The following is a 10,062-nucleotide window of genomic DNA, read 5'->3' as shown; positions in this document are numbered from 1 at the left end:
ACCTTTCGGAGGAGATCATGGCGGAGGCTAGTGGAGCTTGGCTGAAAATACCACTAGAATATTATAGCTCCAGTACTATTGACCAATTTCCTAGAAGTAACAGAATACGTAATGTGGAGAGTTCAATTGCCTCTACACAGCAAATAGACATTCTACCTGTCAACCTTAATCAACGTTTGCGGGATAATTACTTAGAATTCCGCATCCCTGGAACCCAGGGGGCCTTCTTAGATCTAGCTAATATTGTTATAGATTTTAAGGTATCTTTAGCCAAAGATGACGATACCACAAAATTGGAAGAGGATGATTATGTGGAATTTGTGAATGGGTTGTCAAATACCATGTTTAAAGGTGTTCAGGTGTTTTTAGGAGAGCAGGTAGTTGAAACAAATTCTAATTTTAATTATTGGTCGTTTATTAAATTAATTACCTCACTACCTCCATCAAAAATGTCTTCCTTGGGGAGAATTGGAGGCTTTCGCAGGGACTGGAGTGATGATGGTGTATTCCCTAACGAATTTACTAATACATTTTTTACTGGAGCAACCGCCAAGGATAAAAATTTTATGTCCGATTTAAAAGGTAAAGGATTGTCAATGTGTTTTCCCCTACTATTGGACGTAACAACCCTAGACTAATACATATTAGATAATATAGATGTACGTCTAAGATTGGAGCTCCCCCCCATGCTTGGGTGCTAAATACAAGTGTGGACGATGGCTCTAAGTATCGCCTCCATATGGATTATGCTAAGCTATGGGTAACACGGGTGTTCCCCTACCCAAGTGCTTACCTAGCCTTAAACAGCTCACTGTTAGCATCCCCCCGACCCCATAAGCTATACTTTCAATAGAACCATTTCTAAAACATATGTCCTAGCAGGGAATCAAACAAGTCTCTTAATTGATCAGCCTTGGGCGCAAGTAATTCCTCACAAGATATTCATGGTAATTGTACCAATGAATTGTTTCGCCGGCCTTCACCAAGGTAATGGATTATATTTTGAAAATGCAAAGGTGAAAAATATTGCTATGTATTTGAACAATAACGCAATTTACCGAATTGGCGGTGATTTCGACAATCATTATTCCTGCCTTTATTACGAAACTTTGAAGACATTAGGGTTAGAGCGTGATTCACTACTAGGCTATGACACTTTTAATAAGGGGAGATCAATGTTTGCCTTTGACTTAACCACCATTCAAACAAAAGATTCCCTCCCTGTGGAGAAATCTGGCAACTTGTGTATGGAGCTTGAATTTGGTGGTGGTGTTACATATAACAGGCTGGTTTTACTGTTTGGGGAAACGACCACGGTACCATCGACTGATGGACAGAGAACTGTTCTATATGATGTGCGAGCTTAAAAACATAATGAATTGTTATGATATAAATATTAATTTAAAAAATAATCTAGGGGATCGAGCGCTCTACCTAGGGTGTTATAATGCAGACGAGATAGAACATTTAAATATCTCATCAAGAAAACCTATCGTCCTCATAACTAATATTTTACCATAACACATCAGATTAACTATGGGACATTGGGTAGCTATTTATGTTGATAAAGTTAAACATCGATTGTTTTTTTTCGATAGTTATGCAATGTCGGCGGTTACTTATGGACATTATTTTCAGGGATTTATTAAAACTAACAAAATAACAAAGGTGTTTGGAATGTGCTACAGACTCCAGAGTGATTTTACTCTTGCCTGTGGGCTCTATTGCGTCATGTTTGTTCATAGGGTGTCACCTGGGGTTGCCTTCAACAGTACATTACTTACATAAAGTATTTTCAAGCGTTAATTTAAAATTAAATGATAAACGCGCCCTCGCTTATGCGAGACGATATTTTCCTATGAAACATCATTGTGTTAGGACGTTTTGTAGAGGTGTAGGGGGGTGGTTCTTGTAGGTGGAGTAGAGAATATTTTTGTTAGCTAGGCAACCTACCTAACAAGGGGATTACCCCCATATAAAAACCCCTCTCACCCCACAACCTCCCTAGAAGGCCTCCAACCTCCTCATCCTACAAATGGAAGGTGTCTCTCCAAAAACACCCGCAGGGAAGATTGAAGTCCTCGAGGAGCCTGATTAGTATTACCCTCACTTTCTGGTAAAGATTTTTTTTTTTCCCCCACAATAGAAAGTTTGTACAACCTCTATTTTACCTCTTCTTTTTTTTCAGTGCAATTCTTGGGATCCGTCCACATTTGTAGAGTAGTAATTCTACGTGGAAGGTCTGCCCCAAACAAGATGCTGTTACGTAGCATAATTGATGATGCCTGCTGTAGAGGACACAAGGTCGCTCCTGCAGGGGGAGAGGTATGTACTATCCGTTCTTAGAGGAAATAGAATATTTTTCAAATAAAAGATATAATCCTATAAAAACCTTTAATCACTATAAATTATTTCCCTCATCTCTTTCCAGAACACTTCAGATGCGGGGAAGAAGGAAACTCAAGCAAGAGGCAACCACCCAACTCACCCCACACCCCCAAGAGAGGGGGGAGGGGGTCAAGACCTCCCCCCCCTCTCACAGATGGGGAGACGTCAGAATTTTACTCAGATGAGGATGGGGAGGTGGAGGGGGTGAGGAATAAGGGTGAGGAATCCATAACTACAATTATTACCTATCATAATTAACTTCTTATACATTATTTGTGATTTTTACCTAATAAAGCATTAATAAATTCTTTGATTTTTTTAACCCTGGGGGAGATTTATAATTTAATACTCTTATATAAGACCCACACGACCCCACTGGGTGTGGAACTCTGTTACGGTAAAGTCAAGGTCATTAGGTGTGAGGTAGGGTACGGGCGACCACCCCTACCGAGAGAAACCTGTTTTACACCTGCGCCATAGAGGAATGTGGGGGTGTAACTGGCACTCACCCGTGTGTGTTTATTATACAAATAAATTCATTTTTTTACTTAAATATACTGTCATACTTTACTGTATAAATGAACATGATCATAGTGGTACATAATAGATACCTATCTTCACTGTTTTTTCGACTGCTACCAGCCACACCTTGGGTGACCTAATATGGAGTGGCACTATGTGGCACCCCGCTTCTGATTTTCTTATCTGACTGCCTTACATAGGTGGCTCTATCTGTCACCAAATAATCTACTACTTATGTCACCGCATCTACATATTTATGTTCCACCACTAATTCATGCCTATATGAGCTCCTTGGCTCACTCGCCTAACACTATCACATAGACAATTTAATGATAACAAAAAATGTCCACGACATATAGAATATCCTAGCTCGCCTAGATCAAATGGATAAAGGGAGGGATAACTATCTACCTTACTTCATTCCATTACAAAGCCGACTCGTCCTCTGACGAGGGATGATGAGGTTCCTGGTCCTGGCTTCTGGTCTTCCGTTGATCAGTTATCACACACACACAAATTCCTCAGTCGTCCTTGTAGTAGCTTGTCCTCACCGTCCTCACATCCGGCAGGTATGGTCCTCCTCCTCCTCCTCTTCCTCTTCTTCGGGGTTCAGGAGCCAGGTACCTGCGCCGTCGTCCTCCTCCTCCTCTCACTGGCACTGTATATCCAATGTGCAGTTCAGTACAGCTTCCCCTTGCCTCACTTCCAGTAGATTCGGCCCGGCCGTCGCTACTCGCTTGATATGTAGAACGTGGTCCTCTGGGCGTCCCAGACGTCTCCAGACCAACGTTCGTGCCTGCTACAGACTCTTGAAAATAGAGCTCTTTACTCTCTAGCCCGGCCAATCCATGCTTCTTGGAACTCCATGGGATGTCTGGAGTATCAAAGCGATGCTTAAATCCACTGGTAGGGGCTCTCTGGCCTCTAGAGCTCACTGGATCGCGTCCTCACTCTGTGACGGTCCGTGACGTACTTTCCCCGGAAGCCCAGGCGCCAGCCTCCCCGGAAGTCCTCCGCTCGTGACGTCACACCACCCGAGGGCCCTCGTCATTGGTCACTTCCTTCACGTGACCTTACCTGGCTAATCAGGTGCTGGAAGGTGCCGCGATGCTTTGGAGGGAAACAGAATGACTCGGCGCCATCTTGTGCCTCAAAAGGGCGTAAGCACCTTGCATAATCACACTTAAATGGCAATTTTACAGCCAACCTGATAATGCTCCACACTCTCACACGTATGAAAATGTTCCCTGGATATCAGAGAACGCTCAGGTTATGGAGATATGACTCTTTAAGCTGGGTAAGCTACCATTCAGTTCAGTGAAAGACTGAATGACCAGGTTACGAAAAAAGGGGAGGACAGTATACAGGAAATGATAAGGAAATTTGTGAGGCACTCAGTGGCAGCTTCCATGGAGTGTTCACTACTGAGCCTGAACAGCTAGATGAGGAAGCAACCCCTCATGAGAGACTCATAAATATATGGAGGTAATAGCAGAGGAAGTAAGGATACAACTAACTTCACTCAACATAACTAAAGCTATTGGGCAGAACAATCACCATGGATGGTCAAAGAAGCTGCACATGCCTCAGCATACCTCTGGCACTAATCTCTGATGAATCCCTAACAGAGCGCTAATTGCCCAGCTGCTGGAAGACGGCAAATGTGGTGCCACTCTACAAGAAAGCAGATAGAGAAGAGGCGCTTAACTACGTACAAGTGTCACTCACAAACATCCCTTGCAAAGTAGGAAAAGTACATACATACAAGACGAGTACAAGTAGAATGTAGTTACAAGAGAGAGCTAGTATATACTATGCCTAAAGCCACCAATACGCACAGCGTTTCGGGCAAGATATAGGAAAACAAATCAGGCTTATTTTACACCTCTTATTATATTCAAGTTGTATAACTTACTTATTGTTTAACTGTTGTATTAATACTGTAAATTAGGCAAGTTCCCCCACGATGGCTAATTACAGTTGTGCATCATTTACGGGTTATACATTACTCTCTAGTACGTTAATTCTATAAAATGTCAAGTATTGCAGGCCATATTATTTACATATTATCCGCTTGTAATTATATTACTCAATTTTACTTTTACTAATAAAAAAATAAATATTTAGTCCAGTAGGAGTATCATTCGCCTCCCAAAAATCTACACTCCTTGTTTTTATACAATTCTCTCTCTGGGTAAATTGCTACATAAACACACACCTACCTTAAGGTGCTTCCGGGGCTTAGCGTCCCCGCGGCCCGGTCGTCGACCAGGCCTCCTGGTTGTTGGACTGAACAACCAGGCTGTTGGACGCGGCTGCTCGCATCCTGACGTATGAGTCACAGCCTGGTTGATCAGGTATCCTTTGGAGGTGCTTATCCTGTTCTCTCATGAACACTGTGAGGGGTCGGCCAGTTATGCCCCTTATGTGTAGCGGAAGCGTGTTGAACAGTCTCGGGCCTCTGATGTTGATAGAGTTCTCTCTCAGAGTACCTGTTGCACCTCTGCTTTTCAACGAGGGTATTCTGCACATCCTGCCATGTCTTCTGGTCACACTGCCCAAAATATTGCACACTGGAGATGAAGGCGAAGAGAACTATCAGGGGAAAGCGCCAAGTCTTTATGACTATATAGTACTAGGAAGGGGTCAGGATAAGGATTAGGGATGGGACGGAGGGAAGGAATGGGGCCCAACCACTTGGACGAAGCGAGACCGTCGGTCTCGGCCAACCACTCCAGCCCAAGTGGTTGGGCATATACTGGAGATGAAGTTCGTCACAGTCACCAACAACTTAATTCGTCCATCCTGGACCACCAATGTACTATCATTTTTTAATGTCAAGTCAGTAAATTATCACATTAAATTTTCAGAATCTTAAGTCAAAGAATAATAAAGCAACAATTATAATTATAGGCTAAAGTACTTTATTTAAAACAAAAATGTTTACAATAATAATAATAATAATAATTCAGGGCAGGCAGTCAGTTCTCAACCCTCTGTGGCTTGAGAACCATTTTCGTGATCATAATCTGAGAACGGATCGAACATAAGTAAATCTTGGTTAATGGTGGCTGGCTATTGGTTACGCTCTGATTCTTCGCCTTCATCAAGCTCTTGATGTTTATTGATCAATGTCTCCAAGTCCTTTAGGCGGCGCTGGTTCTCCATTCTCTCCTTTTTCTTCTTTTATTTTTCAATTTTTTTATCATTTTGTTGTTTTAGGAAATGTTGAAGTCTTTCATGTAATGTTATTTTTACCTCCGTTTTCTGGGTTGATTGTGATCGATATGACGACATTTTAGAACGAACTCGGGACAGTTTCTCTGCCATTGAGTAACCTTCAGGGACTGTAGTCGCTCCCTTTCGAACCTTTTTTCCTTGAGACAAACTCACATCCCACCGCAGTCTCTTGCCTCCTGCAGACGTAGACACGCCCTCCTCCTCCTCCAGAACTCGCTTCTGGCGCTCCTGAACCCCTGATGCCATTTTTCTTGTCTCGTCCAGGGTGGAAGGCTCTTGGGACTCCTATAAGCAGGAATACTGAGAGCTAAGGAGGAACACACCACAGGTCTGAAGAATATCACAGATGGTGAAAACTTAGTGAAGATGAAGGTGATTCACGGGTGGGCCAAGCGGACGGGCTGGGGACCATTGGGAGTGTTTTAGTGAGCAGAGGTGAGAGAAGGTGGTGGTGTACCATCCACCATGTTTAGTGAGCAGAGGTGAGAGAAGGTGGCGGTGTACCATCCACCATGTTTAGTGAGCAGAGGTGAGAGAAGGTGGTGGTGTACCATCCACCATGTTTAGTGAGCAGAGGTGAGAGAAGGTGGTGGTGTACCATCCACCATGTTTAGTGAGCAGAGGTGAGAGAAGGTGGTGGTGTACCATCCACCATGTTTAGTGAGCAGAGGTGAGAGAAGGTGGTGGTGTACCATCCACCATGTTTAGTGAGCAGAGGTGAGAGAAGGTGGTGGTGTACCATCCACCATGTTTAGTGAGCAGAGGTGAGAGAAGGTGGTGGTGTACCATCCACCATGTTTAGTGAGCAGAGGTGAGAGAAGGTGGTGGTGTACCATCCACCATGTTTAGTGAGCAGAGGTGAGAGTAGGTGGTGGTGTACCATCCACCATCTGTTATTTATCCTAAGCTTGCAAGCAATGGATTACTCATGCTCAGCATGCTAGGAGTGATGGAGTCATTATGCTATGAATGATGAAGTCATCATTATGCTAGGAGTGATGGAGTCATCATTATGCTAGGAGTGATGGAGTCATCATTATGCTAGGAATGATGAAGTCATCATTATGCTAGGAGTGATGGAGTCATCATTATGCTAGGAGTGATGGAGTCATTATGCTAAGAATGATGAAGTCATCATTATGCTAGGAGTGATGGAGTCATCATTATGCTAGGAGTGATGGAGTCATTATGCTAAGAATGATGAAGTCATCATTATGCTAGGAGTGATGGAGTCATCATTATGCTAGGAATGATGAAGTCATCATTATGCTAGGAGTGATGGAGTCATCATTATGCTAGGAATGATGAAGTCATCATTATGCTAGGAGTGATGGAGTCATCATTATGCTAGGAGTGATGGAGTCATTATGCTAAGAATGATGAAGTCATCATTATGCTAGGAGTGATGGAGTCATCATTATGCTAGGAGTGATGGAGTCATTATGCTAAGAATGATGAAGTCATCATTATGCTAGGAGTGATGGAGTCATCATTATGCTAGGAATGATGAAGTCATCATTATGCTAGGAGTGATGGAGTCATCATATTGCTAGGAGTGATGGAGTCATCACTATGCTAGGAATGATGAAGTCATCATTATGCTAGGAGTGATGGAGTCATCATTATGCTAGGAATGATGAAGTCATCATTATCCTTGGAGTGATGGAGTCATCATTATGCTAGGAGTGATGGAGTCATTATGCTAGGAGTGATGGAGTCATTATGCTAGGAGTGATGGAGTCATTATGCTAGGAGTAATTTACCATTCACCATTCGCCCTGAATGGTGAATGAGAGGGAAAGAGGTGAAGGGCAGGGAAGGTGGTGAAGAGAAGGGCAGGTGGTGAAGGGTAGGGAAGGTGGTGAAGAGAAGGGCAGGTGGTGAAGGGTAGGGAAGGTGGTGAAGGGGTAGGGAAGGTGGGGAAGAGAATGGGAAGGTGGTGAAGGGTAGGGAAGGTGGTGAAGAGAAGGGCAGGTGGTGAAGGGTAGGGAAGGTGGTGAAGGGGTAGGGAAGGTGGGGAAGAGAATGGGAAGGTGGTGAAGGGTAGGGAAGGTGCTGAAGATTAAGGGAAGGTGGTGAATAGTAAGGGAAGGTGGTGAAGGGTAGGGAAATTGGTGAAGGGTAGGGAAGGTGGTGAAGAATAGGGAAGGTGGTAGAGGGTAGGGAAATTTGCGAGGGGTAAGGAAAGGTGGTGAAGAGTAAGGGAAGGTGGTGAAAGGTAGGGCAGGTGGTGAAGGATAGGGAAATTGGTGAAGGGTAGGGAAGGTGGTGAAGGGTAGGGAAGTTGGTGATGGATAGGGAAGGGTAGGGAAGGTGGTGAAGGGTAGGGAAGGTGGTGAAGGGTAGGGCAGGTGGTGAAGGGTAGGGAAGGAGGTGAAGGGTAGGGAAGGAGGTGAAGGGTTGGGAAGGTGGTGTAGGGTAGGGAAGGTGGTGAAGGGTTGGGAAGGTGGTGAAGGGTAGGGAAGGTGGTGAAGGGTTGGGAAGGCGGTGAAGGGTAGGGAAGGTGGTGAAGGGTAGGGAAGGTGGTGAAGGGTAGGGAAGGAGGTGAAGGGTAGGGAAGGTGGTGAAGGGTAGGGAAGGTGGTGAAGGGTAGGGAAGGTGGTGAAGGGTAGGGAAGGAGGTGAAGGGTAGGGAAGGTGGTGGTGAAGGGTAGGGAAGGTGGTGAAGGGTAGGGAAGGTGCGGATTGAAGGGTAGGTCAAGGGGTGAAGGGTAGGGAAGGTAGTGAAAGGTTGGGAAGGTGGTGAAGGGTAGGGAAGGTGGTGAAGGGTTGGGAAGGCGGTGTTGGGTAGTGAAGGTGGTGAAGATTAAGGGAAGGTGGTGAAGGGTAGGGAAGTTGGTGATGGATAGGGAAGGTGGTGAAGGGTAGGGAAGATGGTGAAAAGTAAGGGAAGGTGGTGAAGGGTAGGGAAATTGGTGAAGGGTAGGGAAGGTGGTGAAGGGTAGGGAAGTTGGTGATGGATAGGGAAGGGTAGGGAAGGTGGTGAAGGGTAGGGAAGGTGGTGAAGGGTAGGGCAGGTGGTGAAGGGTAGGGAAGGAGGTGAAGGGTAGGGAAGGTGGTGAAGGGTAGGGAAGGAGGTGATGGGTAGGGAAGGTGGTGAAGGGTAGGGAAGGAGGTGAAAGGTTGGGAAGGTGGTGTAGGGTAGGGAAGGTGGTGAAGGGTTGGGAAGGTGGTGAAGGGTAGGGAAGGTGGTGAAGGGTTGGGAAGGCGGTGAAGGGTAGGGAAGGTGGTGAAGGGTAGGGAAGGTGGTGAAGGGTAGGGAAGGAGGTGAAGGGTAGGGAAGGTGGTGAAGGGTAGGGAAGGTGGTGAAGGGTAGGGAAGGTGGTGAAGGGTAGGGAAGGAGGTGAAGGGTAGGGAAGGTGGTGGTGAAGGGTAGGGAAGGTGGTGAAGGGTAGGGAAGGTGGTGAAGGGTAGGGAAGATGGTGAAGGGTAGGGAAGGTGGTGAAGGATAGGGAAGGTGGTGAAGGGTAGGGAAGGTGGTGTAGGGAATGTCGTTATTATGACCACACATACACCCGTATGATCATGCTGTGGCTGGTGTATGATGCTGTCAAACTGTATAGTGTTATCTTGGTCTATATTCCTAGTATCACAAATATTATTGCATCCATCTTAATCTCTTTTTTGACAATACTCTAGTATATATTACGTATTGCCATAATTTGTTTGAAATACCTATACATATTATGTATTATTACCAAATGCGTATACATTTGAGTTCATAGCAGAAGCCTAATGTCGTGTATCGTGCAACTACCATTATATGTCTATAGTAAGGAATGCTATGTATTGCTGTATAGGACATGCTATGTGTATTATGATATAGAATGTATACTTTTATATATATCTGATGTATTACTAGCATGTATACTGTGATCTATCTATACTTTTATTCATGTATACTTAGGAAATC

General features: G+C 44.7%; 1 long non-coding RNA gene across 1 annotated transcript in view; it reads right to left on the bottom strand.

Annotated features, from left to right (window-relative positions):
• Window positions 1-3,231: 3,231 nt before the first annotated feature.
• Window positions 3,232-10,062, bottom strand: part of LOC138372100 (uncharacterized) — a 16,459-nt gene continuing 9,628 nt past the window's right edge. Inside the window, exon 2 of the long non-coding RNA XR_011230717.1 lies at window positions 3,232-6,435. This is a non-coding gene — a long non-coding RNA (uncharacterized lncRNA). The remainder of the gene's footprint in view (window positions 6,436-10,062) is intronic.

Source organism: Procambarus clarkii, chromosome 37 (genome assembly GCF_040958095.1).
Source record: "Procambarus clarkii isolate CNS0578487 chromosome 37, FALCON_Pclarkii_2.0, whole genome shotgun sequence".
Lineage (NCBI taxonomy): Eukaryota > Metazoa > Arthropoda > Malacostraca > Decapoda > Cambaridae > Procambarus > Procambarus clarkii.
The sequence above is the reverse complement of the archived record's forward strand: the minus strand, read 5'-3'. Positions and strand labels throughout refer to the sequence as shown.